The 20,464-nt window shown below is 39.0% G+C and overlaps 1 protein-coding gene across 1 annotated transcript in view; it reads right to left on the reverse strand.

The window, feature by feature from the left end:
* Positions 1-7,262, reverse strand: part of LOC309592236 (bifunctional heparan sulfate N-deacetylase/N-sulfotransferase 4) — a gene marked incomplete at its 3' end in the record, with an annotated part of 147,178 nt that extends 139,916 nt beyond the window's left edge. Inside the window, exon 1 of the mRNA XM_082315438.1 lies at positions 7,193-7,262. The remainder of the gene's footprint in view (positions 1-7,192) is intronic.
* Positions 7,263-20,464: the final 13,202 nt, after the last annotated feature.

A 20,464-nucleotide genomic window follows, 5' to 3' on the forward strand; every position in this document is an offset into this window, starting at 1 on the left:
ACAGGTCTCACTGAAAGCAGCTCCGTTTCCCTATGGTCCGATTCTATAGTTTATAGAGATGGTATGTTAAAGGACTGAGGCATGAACAAGAATGAAAAAGGAAACGCTTTAAACGTGAAGGAGAAGCATTCTTTTCAGAACCCTCTTTTGGCTCGCTGAGCCTGTTTCTGCACCAGTGCAGAACTAGCAAGCGTCTTCAGGCAGAACTCTTATTCTGATGGCAAACATGCACGGGGCACTCTCTGATACAGTGAAAATGGAGTATACAGAGTGTTAAAACGTTTAACACAATCATTTCCATGGGTTTATATAGCATGTAGTCTTTTAGAAGCTGACACGCTGACAAAACTATTTCTAACCACCGTGCTTAATATACATTGTTAACTCTTGGTGATGTGATTGCAAGGGTCCAAGACTGCTTATTCTCACAAAAAAAAAAAATCTGTTTTACTTGGAGGGAAAAGGATGACATTTTAACAGAGGAAAGAGTAGCTGTTATGTACCAAGGGAATCTGCAGTGCAGCGTAACTAAGGAAGAAAATAGTTCATAGAACATCAAATTCTAAGTAAAGTTATTCTTCAAATTTTATTTGCTCCTAAGTCAAGTCAGTTTTCAGCAGAATGATTTTTACTTGTATCTGCTCTTAATGTAGTGTTAACTGGTTGCAAATCTTGCAAGTTATAAAAAGCTTTTGCCTTGGAAGTTCCTTGGAACAAAACTTTTCATCCTGGCTTAAGGCCTGATGTTATCAGGTGAGGAGCAGCCTCCGTACCCAGGTATGTACCACACTCTGACAAATTCAAGCCTGAAGGTGGGTATGACCAAGAAAGGCGATAGAGAAATGCCTGGTTTTCAGAAGCTGGGTGTTGGCAAGGAACCATGACAAAGTTTTCGGAGTGACAGAAAACTTGCCCCCCAAAAAGTCAGTGCCGCCTGGAAAATGATGTTTCTAGAATAAAACATTCCAGAGAGAGGTATCAGTGGAAAAGTTAGGTAAAAAAACCCTACCTGTCCCATCGGAGGAGAAAGTGTACTTCTTTATAGATAATCTTGATAAAACGAGCGCATCTGAACGCTTCCTAAAGGAGCTAGGGAATGATGAAAAGTCACTTTGGTCTTCTGAGGACCACAGTAAATGTAAATCCTGATGCTGCTTTTCCGAATAAGAAGCATATTAAGAGCGGGGTGTAGATAGCCAAGACTGTGTAGAAGAGAAACAGGTACTGGCAGACAGGTACAGGTCATCAGGATACACAGTTGCCCCAAGTTGCTCAGTGTCCCTGTCACTGCTGCTGTTTCTGTTTTGTAATTGTTCTCCCTTCCAAAACAACTCCCGCTAATCTTTGACCTAGCCCCACGTTGCTTCTTTTAGCAGGTCGTTGCCCTTCTCAGTTTTGTCCCAGTTCTTGGAAGTAAGGTTGCCGCCCTGCTGTATGTTCCGAAGTTAGGGCTGCAGCTTTATCGTTGCCGCGCCAAAAGGTTTTGCTTATCTTTGTGCCTGTAGCGCGACTCGTGGCCGAGGTGAGCCGCTCCGGCGCGGGCACGGTCGTGAGGGGGGCTCCTGAGGCGGGAAAACGTGAGGGGAGCGGAGAGGCCTCCCGGCAGCCCCCGCGGCAGCGGCGGAGGAGACCGGGGCGGGGCCGGCAGCGGCGGCGGGAGATTTGAGGGCGGGTGTAGCCGGCGCTGGCGCTCGGTCTCCGAGGCGAGCGGCTCCGGTGGCAGCACGATCGACGACGGAGGGCTCCGGCGGGGTGCCTGAGCCGGGGGAAGCCTGAGGAGGGCGGCGCCCGCGGCTCCCTCCCGGGCTGAGGAGGCCTGGGCGGGACCGGGAGCGGCGGGCGGCAGCAGGGAGCGCGCCCGTGGGAGGCGCGCGCGGGCGGAGGAGCTCCTCCGCTTCGTGACAGGAGTCCGGGAGGAGGTGAGTAGGTCGAGGAGTCCGAGGGGGTCTGAGAGAGAGGTGGCTGGAACCGCACCCCCCCGTCCCTGAGGCAGGCCCGACAGGCGGGCAGGATGCAGACTACGGGGGATTCCCGTTCCTCCTCACCGCTCGCAGCGGAACGCGGTGACTTAAGGGGTAACGGGGGCTGGCGGCAAGCTCCTGCCCGGCGCGTCTCCTCTGTGAGCACCCCATCTCCCCAGGTGCCCTCGCGTACTAGGTACGAGGCTCTGCACGGGGAAAGAATGGGGAGGGTGAGGGTTCACCTGGGTTGGAAGCGCCCCCGAGGCTAAGCTGGCCTACGCGCTGTGTCCAAACCACTTCCACAAAGGAAAATAACTATTGACCTCTTAGACACATGGCTTTTAAGCTCTTGTCGCTATTTCGGATGCTTCTGAAGCAGCTTTGGGCTGTCTTGATTACTTTTGCAGCTGACTTCTCAATGTCTCTGTGTAAAATGGCTATTTGTTTTACCAGCGCAAAACCCACCAGGCTGCATCAGTCTCAACTGAGTAACATCGTATCTACTTTTTGCCCGTCCCTTCCTCTTAGGTACATATCTCTCTGTCATTAAGGCTAATATTTCTAAGTTACCTGCAGGAGGTTCTGTGTTTCCTGTAAACCAAGAAATAAGGTTGAACCCAAAGATTTTCTCTTGTTGCCCCAGTGGAACAGAAAATGATAATTGTTTCTGTTGTGCAGGGAGATATACTTCATTGTCAGCTTGTGAATTTGGCTAGAAACTCATGCATTGGTGTTTGTCAGTGGCTTAATATAAAAAATAAATGCACACAATGCCATACAAAATGTCCATCACAAGAGTGCTCTCCTGTGACATTCAGTCTAAAAGCTATAGTAACTGAAAATTTAATGTCCATTATAGCGTAGAAGACTTGCTTTCAGTTAAACTAGGTATAGCACTTAATGAAAAGTTTAAAGGAGAATAGTTTTCTTCATTACATTTCTGCAAATGTGCATGGACTGCTTTGCAGTCCTATTGGTGGGAGCTGGTAGAAGCTTATGTTTCTCCCAAAATATTCTTTTCCAAGTGTGCTTGTTGCACATTTTTTTTTCTTTCTGCTGCTTCATCTTCAGGAAGCAAAGTCTGTTCAATGGTGGGATAGTCAGTTCTGTCTGCAACCTCAGCTGTTCTGAAATGTTTGTGTGATGAGTTCCTCATTTACATCAAAGTTTGCCCAATAAATAATTTTTTTAGATTTTGCAAATAAATTATAAAAGAAGGGCCAACACATTTTTAAATGTCGAAGATGCCTGAAAAATGAAGTATGGTACATGTTGCGAAAGGGTGCGGTGTGTTGTCTAATAGTCCTAGGCTGGTGTCAGTACCTTTGCTTAAATTATCTAATATTAAAGATGGTAGTTCTGTAAATATTGCACTTCAAATTGAAAGAGTGAGCTTCTAGAAGAGGTAGTACTAAGCCTTGTATGCCATGCAGAGAGTCAAAAGGTATTTATTGGTTTCTGGCACTTCAGAGCTGAAGGACTCCTCAGTCAACTGTCCCATAAGGGAAACCCTTCCAGATGGGAATCACGGGTTTCTCTTTCAGACCATGTATCTGATGCAGAAGAGCTGGGAGGAAAATACTTCCGCTCCTTAGTCTGATGAAACAGATGATGTACCTGTTCCAGCGTTTGCAATAAACAAGGATAATGTAGAAACCATTCTAAAAATGGTCATTCTAAACTTTCTAACTCATTCTTCTTTGGAGGACCTTCCAAAAAAAAAAAAAAAAAAAAATTCAACAGACTGCTATAGAAACATATTTTTCCTAATGATAAAATAAAGCTAAAGGCAGGGTGAAATCCTGGAAGATTTTTTTTTTTTTTCATGGTAATGTTCTGAAAGGTGAGTTTTGCTCATTGAAAACTATCAGATTTTTTTCAATAATCTGAAAAGCATTTCAACGTTTATTTGCACATGGCTTAGCAGAAAAAAATATTGAGTATCGCATCAGCTTTGAGTATGTTTTTCTCTACAGAATTTTTAATAAAGTATTATTCAGGGCAAACAAAATCCTGTAGAAGTGTACAAAAGCTTCCACACCTAAGGAATGTACAGGAGTCTCCCATGATTTCAGAGTTTCTTTTGTAGCATTTGGAAAATGTGAAGACAGTTTTGTTCCGTAGATAGATAGAATAAATGGGGAAAATGTGAGAAAGGACAACCTAGACAATTTGGAACAAGTTAGCCAAAACTGGGATGGTAAAGCAAAAAAAAAAAAAAAAAAAGCTCCCTAACCCCCTACCCAACCCAAACTCAAACACTTGAACAAGATTAGAGAGCACTATACAAGAAGATAGTTTATAGAGATGGTAAGTCAAAGGACTGAGGCATGAACAAGAATGAAAAAGGAAACGCTTTAAACGTGAAGGAGAAGCATTCTTTTCAGAACCCTCTTTTGGCTCGCTGAGCCTGTTTCTGCACCAGTGCAGAACTAGCAAGCGTCTTCAGGCAGAACTCTTATTCTGATGGCAAACATGCACGGGGCACTCTCTGATACAGTGAAAATGGAGTATACAGAGTGTTAAAACGTTTAACACAATCATTTCCATGGGTTTATATAGCATGTAGTCTTTTAGAAGCTGACACGCTGACAAAACTATTTCTAACCCCCGTGCTTAATATACATTGTTAACTCTTGGTGATGTGATTGCAAGGGTCCAAGACTGCTTATTCTCCAAAAAAAAAAAAAACACCAAACCAAAAAAAACCCTCAAAACTGTTTTACTTGGAGGGAAAAGGATGACATTTTAACAGAGGAAAGAGTAGCTGCTATGAACCAAGGGAATCTGCAGTGCAGCGTAACTAAGGAAGAAAATAGTTCATAGAACATCAAATTCTAAGTAAAGTTATTCTTCAAATTTTATTTGCTCCTAAGTCAAGTCAGTTTTCAGTAGAATGATTTTCACTTGTATCTGCTCTTAATGTAGTGTTAACTGGTTGCAAATCTTGCAAGTTATAAAAAGCTTTTGCCTTGGAAGTTCCTTGGAACAAAACTTTTCATCCTGGCTTAAGGCCTGATGTTATCAGGTGAGGAGCAGCCTCCAATTTTTTAAAGGTAAGAGTATGCCTACTATGACATACAGTAGCCTTCAATTTAAAACCCATAATGCTTGATATCTTGCTGCTATTAATGCTGAAGAAAAACTGAAGACCAAAATGGACCCATAAATGTATTTGCAAGTGTCAAACTGTTGGTATTGGTAACACAGGCACAGAAGTAGAGTCAAGATTTTTGGCTGGATGATGCCGTAAGAGCGGTACCTGACTGCAGCAGAATTAAGAGGTCACCAAAGGAAGAATGAGAAGTTCAAGGGGTTATGTAGGTAAGACTTTATACTGTAGTACTTTAAGGCATCTCGTTTTTTAACTGTAGAGAAGCTTTGCTCATAACTGAACAGAAATCAAAAGCAACAGGAAGGCTTTACCTGCAGTGCTGCTCAGCCACTTCCTTCCCCTCCCCTCTGACATGCATGGTCTCCCTTCCTCTCACCTTCTGTTAGTTCTTTCTAACAGTTATTCTTCTGTTGTCCCCTTTGGCCTCCTATCAGGGATACTTTTCTTCTCTACTTACACCTGTCCTCTCTATTTCCATGCTTTTGTTTCTATTTATTAATCTATCTGTTCCACTGAGATGATCAGGAAAGCAGAGCAAGAGTTACTGTAACATGCAACTTGTCTGTGTGCTAGAAAATCAGCTGCCCTGTCGGCAGGGGATGGAAAAGGGTTAGGTGGTGTTCCAGCAGTAGCACTGCTATGATGAGTGTAGAAGAGGCAGAGCGTGAGGAAGACTTACGGAGATAGACTTCAGATGAAGAAAAAAGTAGTTTAGTGTTGTGCCTTGTAGGAAAGGATCTTCCCTGACAACTTCAGTCACTGCTCAGTTGTGGAAGTAGCAGCTTCTATGTTCTAGAGACAGGCTTCTAGTCTTTTATAGGAAAGACATCGAGAAACTATTTTGGACCCAGCCTGATCTTTCCATGCCCAGCTCAGAAAACAGTTCAGCAGCCAGTATAACACTGGCTGCAATGTACAGTATAATTTGATTCCAGAGCACTAGTAACCTGGGAGGTTTATGACAAAGCTAAAGGAGCTGCTGTAATAACAAGGACATTCAAGGTCAATGTTTTTTCCTTTGTCTCATTTAAAAGAAAAAAAGTGTGAACAATTCCTTTCCTCAAGTTATACTCGTGGAAAATGTTACTGCTTTAAAAAAAAAAGTTCATCAGACTTGCTTATGCAGAGATCCATGGATATCTTGCTACAGAATCATTTTCCTTAGTAATGAGGGAAAGTTATTTAGCCATTATCAGTAAACAGAGCATCTTAGAAAGCTTGATGCTTTTCTTGACATTTTAATCTCTTTCTATATCCCAGAAAGCAAATAGCATCATGATTTTTCTCAAAGTATTAGTGAGATTTATTTTAAACCCCCACAACCAAGCTATGTAAACAGGTGTTAAGTCCTTTAGTGATGGCTCAACTGTTACAGAGCTCTAAAGTAATGTTATTTTTTTCTGTCAAAATGCTTTTCATCTTATACTAGGATTATATGAATTTCTATGCCTTACATAGGATTAAATTAACTGTCAAAAAGTTTTTTTTTCAGAAATTATTTTCACTTTTTGTAGTCAGAGTCCATATGCAACTGGCTCATTAGGTAAAGACCATCTCCATAACAACTGGATAGCGCAGGACACATATTTAACTGAAGATTTTGAAGTGTACTAATTGTAGTTGTGGACTGCTTGAGACAGTCTCTTAAGGCATGAAAATATTGAGTAACTTTGGTCTGTCTTCATGTTTGGTCTGTCTGTTTGTTCTAGAAGATTGTTATGCATGACTTATAAAAAAAAAACAACAAAGGAAATGTAACAGCTATTGCAGTTAGTCAAATGATAGAAAAGTAGCAGTTCCAATGAAAATGTTAAATATTTTCTGTGATATCATAGCTTGCAAAGACTGATGCGTTTTTGCTGCTCTGTGTAATAACAATAGGCATCTGTATGCTGCTGCTTCTGAGATTCAGACCCACTTTGCTAGCTGTATTTCATTAACTTTTATAAACCTCTTGCCTTCAATAACAGCAAATGAAACTCTGGCACAATGTCTCCCTCTAGGCCACAGACAACTCCAACTTCCAATAATTCAGTGTTGGAGTTGAATAAAAGACAAATTATTCTGTCATGTGTCAGTAGCTACAATACATCAACCAGTAATACAAGGTACTTACTGTGAAAGAAGCAGGGATATTTTCAATTACTGCCAGCTACTTAATTATCCATGGCGCAAGGGTGTGTGAAGCCGCGCGGGTCTGTGTTGTACAAAGCGCTGCTTCCTGTTTGGCTCCAAACCTTGGGTTTCCTGTGCTCGGGCACATGGGACCAGAAACAAAACTTGAGGTTTCAGTGGTTTTTTTTATGTTAGTTTAAGAAAGTACAACATGTGATAAACTTAGCTCTGTAAAAAAGGTTATACTGAGGGGTAAAAAAAAAAAAAAAGTATACCCTCTGGATAGCATGTGTTTGTGTACAGCAGAGCTGAAGTCGAGTGGAGCGCAGCAACCACAAGCACTCTAAAACTTTTGCTTTCTTATGAACAGACTTTCTTGCTCAAAGCAAAACAGCACATGACCCTTCCCAGGCAGCTTGGTATAGTAGCTCACTGATATTCTCCAGCCTTCATTTATTCTCATCCTAATGGTCTAACGTATGGGCCTTGCACATAGAGCATCTGTAATGGTTGAGAAGTGATTCTGGTGACCAGGCTGAAGGGCCACCCTGCTCTAAAGAGGGGCAGTGTTCTGGTAGTGTCCTTCCCAGACAGATTTACCTGCTTTTACCCTCTTGAACTGCTGCAGCTTGTTTTGTTCCCTAGCAAATGTTTTTGTCTTTTTTTTTTTTTTTTAAACTTTGTAAGACTCCAGCACCTTGCTGCTTTTTCAGTTTGGCAGAGACTTTGATGCTAAAAGGCAACCTACTGAAAACAGTCATCTGTAAATTACAGAAAGAAAGCGGTGGTTTTATGTAATTTCCTTCTTTTTTTTTTTTTTTTTAAAAAAAAAAAAAAAGAAAAGCAAATGCTCTAGACAATATTGAGTTATTGTCTTGCAGAATTCTACACAATAAGTATTTAAATTCAGGTTTCTAAAATGGGATTTCATCTTCCTGTAGGCTTAGATAAGAATCTTGATTCAAAGTATTTTATAGAAATATGGTATTTTCAGGATGGTACCCCAAAGACTCGATAGAAGACTGCTATCGCACATATATCAAAGAAATAGGTCAGAATCATGCTTTTGTTAGTTCATACATTTTTTTCCCCTATTTGCTATCTTTGGTATCTTTCAGAATTAAAAATAAGATGTTTCTTCAGTAAGGCAGGACTCACTTTTAGGAGGAGGCTGAACCTGAGTGACAGAGACCAGCTATTGTGAGCACGGGTCTAGAAGGTAGTGTCCCAGCTACCTAACTGGTGGAAATGATTACCCAAGTAACCACCCTGTTTAGACTTTTGACTGTTTATGCATCAGTGGCTCAACAAATTTCATAGACTAGATTCAGCCCCTTCCTGGACGTGTCTTCTACAGGGCTCCTCTTAAGTTAGAAAATGACTTCCCGTACAGGCAATTAAAGAATACTAGCAAACATTTTTCGCTACAGCTTCTGTTCCCCTCATCTTACTGTGTCACTTCAAGTGAACAAATATCTGCTTTTGCTCTTGCAATTAACTTCCTGAAAAATAATAAGTTACGAGCAGTTTCATTTGTCCAAATACTTCAAAATACTTATGACCTCAATTGCTACAAGTTTTCCCTCTCTTTAATAACTCAGCAGTGAAAATAAAGGTGCTCTTCCCTTTTTTGAGGATTTGAGTACGTGTCCATGAATGACAGTCATCTTAAGAGACCTGACTTCAAATAGAAAGGTCTCATATTGATGAGCTTTTTACATAGCAGGCAACATTTTGGAAAAAACAATGCCAAATAATGTTTTCTTTTTTTTTGACTACAAAGTGTTATTTCTCCCCTACTAAAAAAAAAAAACCAAAACCAAAAAAACCCACAAAAAACCACCAAAAAACAACTCTAAATCTGGCATTGCAGGCATGTATGTGACCTTAGTGGGAGCAGATTAGTATATAAGGATTCAGCCAAAATTCTTCAGTAAGAGAGGCTGATTTTCTTGAGGCTGTCTCTCTCTTATTCTGGGAGGTCTTTGCTTATTCAGATTTCAGAACACAAAGCACCTTGCTTGATAGGTGTTGCTGTTCCGTATGTGTGTGGGGTTGTACTGGTTTTGGCTGGGACAGAGTTAATTTTCTTCACAGTAGCCTGTATGGTGCTATGTTTTGGATTTGTGACCACAAATGTGTTGATAACACATCAATGCTTTAGCTATTGCTGAACAGGGTTTACACAGCGTCAGGGGAGGGGTGGACAAGAGGCTGGGAGAGGGCACAGCCAGGAGAGCTGACCCAAGGTGGCTGAAGGGATATGCTATGCAATATCACATCATGCTCAGCACGAAAACTGGGGTTGGGGTGAGGAGTTGGCCAGGGTTTGCTGTTATTCAGGGACTGGCCGGGCAGCAGTTAGCTGGTGGTGAGTGACTGCTTTTTGCATCCCTTGCTTTTGTTTTGTTGTCTTTTTCTCTTTTACTTATTAAGGTATCTTTATCTCAACCTAAAAGTTTTCTCACTTACGGCCTCCAGATTTTCTCCCCTCTCCTGCCAGGCAGTGAGTGAGCAACTGTGTATTGCTTAGCTGCCTACCACGGTTAACCCACAACAGGGGTCATGGCCAGTTCAGAAAAATTGCATGGCTACTGGAAGCTAGAAATTACCTGATTTAATGCTGTCAGTCCTTAACTTCTAGTTCACAGAATTATACAAATCGCTTCTGTGATTTATTGCACAGCTGGTTATCAGGAGAGGACAAATATATTCCATTTTTGCTAAGTAATGTATGTATGCATGCATACAACAAACTACTTTGTCAATGTCACATTAATTATCCAATAATATTGAACCTAATTCTTGCTGTAAACTTAGATGTGCATTTCCTTGCATCATAATAAATTATGTACTAAACCATACCTGTTACTGCAAAAATGTTTCTAGTATAGCTCATTCCTGCCAATTAGCTTAAAAATGAATAGCAAGAGGTTTCCCCTGTCCTCTACTTATTACTTCAGGTATTATAAATGTTGTCCTTCAGTTTGTATAGGCAGACTTAGCTGCTTAATAAGCGTCATCATATGGTGGTTATGTTGCAGGAATAGCAGTCAAATTAGTACATTCAAATTTTCTCTTCCTGGCTTAGATATCAGTCAAGAAATCTGTAATCATTGCATCTAGTTTCCCTGGTCCTATGCTCTGTAAAGTTAAGTACTTCAGTTCTTTATGATCTTTCATCAGGATTCTCTGCAAGTGACCTTACAATAACTGTTTCAGTTTTGAAAACATGTTTGTTCAAATGAATCCTCTGGATTATATTTCTTGCTTTTAAAAAAACCCGAACAATAACAACAAAAAAACCACAAATCCTGTGCTCTGGGTATTTAAGAACTCGGAGAAAGCATCATGACTTGTTGTGTCTCTCTTAGAGGGAACTGTGAAAATTATCTTCATCTAGTTTTGGTCTTTGTTTTATGCTCGGCAAATAAAAGAAACAGAAGAAAAATAGACAAGTTATAAGAAAAGTTGGGTTTGTTTTTTGTAGTTGAAAACTAGCAAACCTACTTATTGGCTGACTATCAAAAACCTTTAGATCCGTCAAAATACTATAGTACAAAATAAGATGGACAAACCATTGCATCTGATGAACAGGAACATGGAAAGAAAAATCAGGTTAGAGAAACATAAAAGAAAAAAGTAGGAATATTTTGTTTTCTGGCAACTTCCTAGCAATATACTGCAGTCCAGAAATGGTTCCCTGTAAATTCATTCCATATGACAGTGATGTGAAATCTTACAGCTTGTATTGTAAGCTATCCTTTTTGTTCAGACAATAGAAAACTCTGCTCTTGACAGCACCAAAATTGAAACCCAGAAGGTGATAGGACTTCACTTCTAATCGGCAATTTTACATTTGATGCTTGTGTTAGTGATGAATAACCCAAAGCTGTCATTAAAGATGCTGGGATGGCTTCTCTGCTGCACTGAGTTTCTACCATCAGGGTACAATTTTTAGTTCTCAGTCTGTCTAGCTCCACAATTGTTTAAAGCCATCCAAATAATTTCCTAACATCAGCAGGTATGTTTCAGGACTTGATCAAATAACTTAAGGATAGCAAAGACCAGTGGGCAGTGCCTTCTATCCCTGTGGCTTTAGATGCAATATCTCAGGAGTCAGGGAAGCCCCAATTCAGGTTTTTCTCAAGAGGGAAGACTCACTAAGCACAAACTGCTTTCTCTTCCTTTTTTTGGCTGCTTGATTTAGTGGGATACTTGCCCTATTTATTCAGTCCTTGCTGTTCGTTCTCTTACTGAGAGTTTGTACTGATAACATAGGAAACAGACATGTACCTATTGCTTTCAGATGTGTGTTACCTGAGTATCTGAACAGATCTGGAACTCTTTTAAAGAACTTTTTCAAGAAAGTAACTTGTGTTATATACAGTAAGATGTAAGTAAACTCAGGAGCCCTGTTCAGAGTTAAAGTCAGTGTAATTCTGCTATTATTAAAAAAAAAAAACAAAAAACCAAACCAACCAACAAACCAAACCAACCAAACAAAAAAAAGCAAAACACCCCCCCCCCCCCCAAAAAAAATAGGCAAAGATGCTTTTAAAGTACTCTTTGATTACTGCAGAATACCTCTTTAAGGGTCATAAGAAAATATTTTTTAAGAGTTCTGCTGTCTGTACAGAAAAACCTACTGAAAGTAACTGGCTGACCACACTCACCCTCCTTTACAAAGGAAAACTTACTCCTCAGAATATTCCCTTTTTCCAGAAAGTTCTTGAGCGGTGATGCCAAGATGTCCTGTCTCCAGCTACTCTTTCCTAGTTAAGCCCACATGAAAGGGTAATCATTGGTGGGGTATGTTGTGTCCTGACAGAAGTTCTGTTCGCGAAGGTCATGGAAAATGGTTAGTCAGGCTAAGGCAAGTTTTTCTATGCTTTCCATGGATTTATCTGTGGTGTGAAGGTTTTGGCATGCTGTGCCCTGTGGAGCAGTTCTCTGGAGTCTGGCTACGTCTTATGTTTGGCAAACTTCCCTTCACCTGGGGAAGTCTACACAACTGAAGAATCTACATCATTTGATCCTATGTGTGGGTTAGTATCATGTGCTTCTCTTCTTCATAATGGCACTTGCACAGTGTAAGGCAGGATTTGATTAATGAGAAGACAGATATTTTTTTAAGAATAGCTGAGATCCTTTATGTCCCTCAGTTACAATACAAGGAAATCATCACAGCAGATCTGACAGGACATGCTTCATTCATCTCTTAAGGCTTATTATCTGAACAAGCTTACAGAAACATGTCAATGAATGCCTTAAGACTATGACAGCTCATTAATCATGTAGTCCTACAATAAAAATAGACTTAAAATGCATTCATTACTTCTCAAACAGTTACATTTGTTGGGATTTTTCTTATCTAATGTTAAATGATAGCTAATTTTCCATAAATAACACTCACTTTGCTTCATTTTTTCTAAATAATCAGTAAAGTTTTAACAGAATAATATCTCGAATAGCAACATGTGTAAATACAGATTAATGAGCTTGAAATTCTAAGTCAAATTCTGTGCTGAAATATTTATTCCTTTAAAATGGAGCTAATTAAGGGTTATTTTCCTGCAATTTTATTACATGATATCACTTCTACAACTAAAGAAGTCATCTAGAATAAAAGATGTATAGTTTAGAAGATGAGAGATAGAGAATAAGGTATATATACTAGGTCAGCGGTTCTTCCTTTGAATCATCTTTAAAAAAAAAAAAAATCTTTCAATATTCTCCTTTTGATGCCAGTTTACCTGTAGTATCTCACCCAGGAACAGTAAACAAGTTTTATGAAAGGTAGTAATGGGGGCTTGTGCCCTTAAAGCACTGTGCATTTATTTCCCCTTTTCAACCTACAGGTGTTATAACCAAAAAAAAGTTAGTATCGTTCCTTGAAAATGCAGTCTTTTAAGATCATAAATTGGTAGACCACACTAGTAGCCAACAGATAAAGTTTAAAAGCCCATATGTAAAAGGAAAGAATATGCTGTAAACCGACAAGCCTTCAGAAATGAGCAAGTTTGCTTAAATGTTTGCAGGATTTTGGTGAATCAGTGGGGTTACTTCTACACAGATTTTATTTTTTAGCTAAACTTTGAAAAATTGAAGAAAAGAAAAATAAAATCTGGGTAGATAACGTATAGAAAGAATATAGACAAAAGTAAAATTAATACTAAATGCAAAAGTGTTTTATAAGCATTGGCTTGAAGACATTAGACAATCATCACAGGGTCTATTAAAGACAATCCTCTGCCCACGTCTTAACTGTCATTCCTACTCTGCACAGACCTCACCCCAACAAAGTCTGTACTCCTTTTGCCCGTGGCTTAAATAAAACGCAGGATTCATTCTTTTGGCTTTTTACTGTCTTTATGGGATTTCTTCCAGTAGCATATTCTACGTTTAATGGGGCTCCAAGGTGCGAAATTTAAAGTGAAACCCTGTTTTCATGCAAATTAGTAGCAAATATCCAAGAGTGCCCAGAATTTACCCTTAACATTTATCAGAACCAGCCTGGAACTGGAGAAGAGAATAATCAGTGATTCAGGCACAGGTTTGGTTTGAAGCATGTAGATGATTCTGTTGGCACCTCACTCTGAAAATGCTGGAGTCATTAGTGACATTGGAGCTTGAAGTCTAGCTTAGCAATCAACTTGGCATTGCTTGCAGAGAAAGATATCATTCAATGTGGAGAAGCAAACTATATATTAACCGTTAAAAATGAGGAAGAGTATATCCACTTTCATCATAGTGAAATAAAGACTACTAAAATACTGGCAAAATGCTGGAACTCATTTATAATGAAATTGATACAAACTCTCCCATTTATATTTTTTCTTATGAACCTACAGAAACATTTCCCTTCATTTGCTGCTTTTGATGATTTATCAGTTCTGTTTTTGAATACAGGTGTCCTGATAATATTAACCAAACTCTGAAATAGGTGATCGTGGCTCCTGCCTGATAAGAGAAGCTGTTTGTTGGTCTGCAGTACAAATATGTAGGAGTTTAGTGACAGAAAAAACAAAGGAAAATGTGAATGCATTGATGTTTCCTTTTGGCTTTTTCTCCCGTATTCTTTGAAAAGAATATCTTTCAGTGCCAGAACTGTGGAGGGGTCAAAAGACTGGGAGAGTATCAACTATGAGAGCAAAGAATAAAGAAATAAAAGTGAACTGAAGTGATTGAAAGACTAATCGGATTTACTTTTTTAATTTTTTTTTTTAAATCAGCCTTGATGCTGCAAGATGAAAGGCCGAACAGAAAAATAGTAGCAAGAGTAATGGACAGAGCATAGCATCAGGAATTAACCAAGGCATTAGGCCATGTTATTTCTAGTAGGGGGGGTGTGTGTAAATCTAGGTCAGGTATTCCTGCCTAGATTGTGGTCTCTTGTGTCCACTGCTGATTCCTGCTGAGAATGAAGGAGAGTTGTGCTCTATCCCTCTGAATACCTGCCATGGGCCGTTTGCGTATCTCAAATTCACAGCACAATGTACTATGTAAATTAAAATGTATTTTATGAGCTCATTAAGAAATACAACAAACCAGGGTTCAATTACTTTTGCACAGACTATGGTCTATCATGTGAATTCGCTTATTGACCACTCAAGTCATGAGTTTTTTTAACTCATAACTTGTAAGTCTTAACTTGTGAACCTAGGCGCAAAAGTAGTTACCCAGACACCGGTGAGAGTGCTTGGCCTTCCTCCTCCATCACTGTGTGGGTGTTCCCTGTATCACACCAGGAAGCACAAAAACCTTGGCAGTCCAGCTGCTGTTAGATCTGCTTCAAAAGCTTTTTGGGTAAATTGATGTTTTTATACCTTCCAGTAAGGAAAATTGGTCTATTCCATGAGCTAGCCGATTCTGATGAAACTGCCAGACAATATGCAAAGATGGTGGCTGCAAGAGGCAGCAATCTGCAGGTAATAATGGCTGCATAATGGCCTTGGAGCTCTTTCTGGCTACCTGTCCTGCCTCTGTGGTGTTCTTGCTTTGACCTAATGGTGCTGCTCCATTAGGTCAGCATACATCAGGCCTTAGCATGAGCTGTGTTAGCCAAAACCTGAGCAGGAGGTGAGTGAACAGTCATGATACCCAGGCAAGTTAATTTAGGCACTCTACGCTTTGCTACTGAAGTCATGTCCTGGCATAACTCCAGGGACTACAGCTAGATTGCCTGAGCTGGGAGTGCTATTGAGAGACCACCCCAGCCTCAACACCTGCAGAGGAAACCCGGGCACCTGCAGCCTGCAGAGGACCCCAGACTCATTGCTGTACCAAAGTTTTTGGGAGGAAAAGTAATTCAAAGGGCTCGTCTTTTCTCTTTCCAGCACCCTCCAAAGGTCAGTCACTAATCTTATGTAAATCTTGCATAATCATGTGTATAGCAACGACTCTACACATTGATTGTTGCTGTGATGTTCCCCATTTTCTTTATGTAGCAGGATGTAATCAATTCAGACATAAAAAATGGCTATGTATTAGTGCCGCTAGGAACAAGTTTAGATACTTCATGGAACTTCTGTTAGATTAATGTATACTGGAGATGTATTCTCATCGTATAAAGGAATTTGATAAAGGCAGTAAATAACTTGCAGTTTTTTAGCTTCAGGTGGTGTTGAACTTGACCCAATTTTACTGTGTAATTTTTACGGTTTCACAATAGAAGGCTGGAGATTTGATAGTAATTTCCTCTCCCTTCTGAAATAGTATCCTAATTTTTTGTGGTCCTATATTGTAAATTGCTGTATATGCCTCAGAAATGGCTGTAGATACTCAGCACTTGTAGGTCTTACAAATACAATATGAAAGCACTGGAGACTACAAGTAAGGAATGTGTATGTTTTATGAGGGAGTTATGCCTATAAACTCTGGCCTATTGTAAGACACTAACTCTGTGTTGCTACTTTCAAGCTTAGGTGGAAGTTTTCTGTACTTTGATGTTGATTAATACTTAATTTTCATAGACTCTGAATTCATAGTAATTTCATTTTTGAAATAGGCATTATGCAAGTTGAAGGAGACTGATTTATTTCTTTTATTATTTTTTTTCCTTGTGCAAAATGCAAAGAATTCTGAAAATCGGAGATAATCACTGTACATTTGTATGTTAATGTTACCAGGTAATCATCTTGAAAGACTGAATATGATTAACACCTTGAATCATAAACTAGAGAAAATGTACAACACTTGACAGGGAGTGAAACATCTAATACAATGTGAAAACATCTGGCCAGGAAATTGTTTTCCAAACACTGAAAATTATAAGCAATTATCAAGTATTTTACCTGACTATACTCATAACTCTGTTTTAGTGACACTTTAACTGATATCATGCTTCGTTTCTCAGTAGTCTGATTTTTGGATAATCACACTAGATCTATGATTTACACTCTTTTATCTTCCTGCTTGATGTGCATAGCAAATATTTCTATGGGGTACTTTAAGGGGGCAATCAAGGCTGAAGATGAAATAAGGCACTCTTATGACAACTGAAGGGAAGAGCTTAATTTGGCAATTCTCATCAGTGAGGCATCTGACAGGAAATTCAGGTGGCCCTAAATCAACTTGAGCTAAACTTCTAGGGAAGTGAGCCTGCATATGCCAATTTTCTTAGCATAACCTAGGTGTTATTTTCAAGACCTTTTCTTGAGGTGGATCTACGTACATGCAACTTTGGGATGTGGCAAATTGCCAGAATATGGTGGCAGATGAATTGGCTAATAATAACTTAGAATGACGCTTATCTATGATGTAGATACCAATCTGTAAACCCTTCATGAAAAAAAGGGCAACTCCATCCTCTGCATACCCATTTACACTCAAATATGCTTTTTTTTTTTTTTTTTTTTTTTTCTCTATTACATATTTTACCAGAACAGAAGGTAGAGTAACAGGGACAGAGTCAAAGGATGCTAAGTTTCTTTTGACTCCAAGAACATTTGTAGCTCATAAATCCGGATGCTCTTTCTGACTTTGGAATATGGTTGTGAACCGTTCGTGATTTTTATTGTACTAATAACCCTCTTCCTGTAGCTAGCCTCGGCCATTAAGTAGAAACTGCTTTTTCATCTCTGAAATGGAGCTTCCTATCTCAAATCATTCCAGGACATGCCATCAAACTGACATCCCTAGTGGCCATTTCCTCATCTCTTAGATGAAAGTTGCAGGAAGAAAAAATGGCACTCTGTCCCTCAGCGGGCAAGATCAGAGTAGGTCAGATCCTGACAATTTTACATGGCACTAGCAAAAAAAAAAAAAAAAAAAAAAAAAGGATGTGAATCAGGTTGGTTTGTTAAGGAAAGTGAGGTGAATTTTCACTCCAGGTGGAGATAGTGCTTTGCTGTCATATGTCCTATAAGCTACGTAAGGTCAAACCGTTGCATTCTATAGCATAACCACTCACAGTACTACATCAAGCAATGTTTTGTATGTGAGCCTCTTAACTTAATGCAGCATGATGGGCTATTTGATACCAAAGATAACATATGAATGCAAAATATTATTTGCTTCCATTTTAACTTCAGGTAATGTGATCTCTTGGATGGCTACAGATTCCCAATTTAGTATTTTCATTGTGACAGAAAACCATACAGGTTCTATTTTGAAATTGTTTCTTTCTACACTGACTTTTTTTCTTTAATATTTGCAGGTTGAGGAGATGTCCTTGGTTTTTCCCTAATGATAATTTTCTTATTTCATGAGCTGGAAAAATAAAAGGAAAATTTTCAAGCAATTTAATGTTTTCAGCTGAAGTATGCTGAAAAATCAAAGTCTCAAAATATTTCAAGGAAAGGCTGAAATAATGAAATGAACTTTGGAAAACGTTTTTCACTGCAATTGAGTAATTCATATCAATGCATACAATGGGATTAAAGATAAATGGAGCAAAGGAATTTGAAATAAAGAAAGGAAAACTTAAAATGAGGTAGTAAAAACAATCTGAGTTCTGCATCTTGAATTTTCCTTTATTTTCCTTTTTTTTTTTTTTTTTTTAGTAATTAGTTGCAATCAGTGTATTCCGCAACCATTCTTGTACTAATATAACAGCATTTTCTGTAGATGACCTGCTGGAAATTTTTTAACAACTCTAAAATACTGGAAATATGTAATTTCCTGTTGGAATTCTCCTGTATCATTAGACAGCTGCTTTCAGACCTTATTTGCCTTACTCGATCCATATTTGCTTTAAGGCTTGCTTCTTTTAAACTGTTTCAGGAGAAGGAGTTCGAAGATCTCCAAGGCATAGATGAATGCATTTTAGACCCCCTTGTGTCACTTTAGGTGATAATTATTTGGGGAGAGAAAGACAGCACAAAGTGAAATTCCTAATGGAGGTGGACTTTGAGTATTGATACTATACAGAAGGGTTTATGTAATGGTCCTGTATAGGTTGTTTCAACGTGGAGGTTGTTCCATCGAGTTCCCCAGTGTTGGCATATCTGAGAGGTGACCCGCTCCCGAGCACGCTGGCCCCACAGATGTTGTCAGGGAAAGCTTTTATTTCACTGCAGGAGCTGAAGTTCTATCCAGGCTTGGAGTCAGCAAGTGTTTTAGTGCTGGACAGTGGCCAAGATGCTCAGCTTCTTGCAGAGATGTGTTTTGTTGTGTAGTGTAACTTCCATGCTGTTGAAGTTCTGATACAGACAGAAAAGTTGAAAACAAACTAAGAAGAGATTCTGAGGGGAGTATTTTATTTAGACCATGCATCAAAACAAATGAGTCATGAATCTGGAGGGAGAAAAATACTTGTATATTTAGAGACTTTAGTGTAAGAAATTACTGTGATCTTGTTTTATTTTTTTGTTTTCTTGTATTTGTGATTTGTTAACTTTATAGAGGAAACTTTAACCAAGCTAATTCATTAACAGTTCTGTATCCGGAGAAAAAAGTGCTAATTTAATTAAAAATTTGCAAATGAGAAGGCTAGTTTTAAATTCAAGCAGTGAATGAACATTGAATGCTCTAAGGACCTGGCCTGCTTATGCTTTAAGTGGCATTTTCAGTCATATTTGAAGAGGGTCAAGGTAAGTGCAGGGAACTGGAAAGGTGTATGTGCTTCTGAATATTCAAAAGAAGCAAGAAACAGGAGGAATAGAGGAGACTGTTGGTTGCTATTTGAAATGAAGTTAAATATTTTCAAGAAATGTTTAAGAGTATGCATCACTGTGCCTTGTTGAGTTACAAATCTATTATCTTCAGCTAAGTCTATGCCTAACTCTGAGCACAAAAATTCACCTACAATTTTTCTAACTACAAAAGTTCAAAATATTACATATTTAACATATTACATATTCAAAATGTTTTTAGGTATTCTATTTAATTAATACACTCCATTTAATCTGAAATTACATGAGTCAAAGATGACTCCTTTCATCTCTCTAAACCCACAGACATACTTTAGGTATATCTGATGTATGAAAAAGGTTGCAAGTAAAGCAGTCCACTGGACTTCTGAAGACCTGTTTTTGTTTTTGTCTACCACTGACTAGGTGGCTCTGGAGAAGCCACATCACTCTTCTACACCCTTGGTTTGTCTTTCAGGAGGAAAAAGATAATATCACTTATGTTTATAAAGCATTTGAGATCAAATTATTTATAGATTAGGTAACATTACAGGATAGGTAATATAAGTACTAGCTGATAAACAGTTATCTAAGAGAACACTGCAAGTAGAATAAGTGGGAAAGACGTCAATGACAGCCTCATATTTAACAAGAGGACCCATAAATACATAGGCTTCGGCTCTCAAATATTAACAGAATTTTTCTGAGTGCTTCAGCTTCTCACTAAGGCTGTGGCAAGCAATATTACTCTATTGTTACTACCCTCTGTGATTATTATAGAGAGTAGAGAGGTTAAAAAAAAAAAAAAAAGTTAAGGACTGTAGCTGGACCAGCAGGGAGGTGGGGGGAACAGGGGAAATACTGGCTCTTTGGGAACCAGTTCTCTTGTTGATCAGGGAGTTGAGTTCAGGCATACGTATTGCAGGATTTATCCACTAAGAGAAAATTATGCACTTTTTTTCCTCAGCTCAAAGAATTAGTTTGCATAGGGTAGGGATAAACCATGTCAATCATCTCAAGAACGGTGGCCCAGATTCTCCACTGTTATACTGAGTGAATCTGAGAGTAATGTATTGGAGAATCAATGTTTAACTCAGAAAAATGGTATGTGAAGTGTGTCAAGGTTTGATGTCCTTCATTTCAAAGCTAAGTTTCAATAATGACATTTATAGGATTAAATACAGTGTTTATGTAAAAAC

Source organism: Platalea leucorodia, assembly GCF_965183815.1.
Source record: "Platalea leucorodia genome assembly, chromosome: 6".
Taxonomy (NCBI): domain Eukaryota; kingdom Metazoa; phylum Chordata; class Aves; order Pelecaniformes; family Threskiornithidae; genus Platalea; species Platalea leucorodia.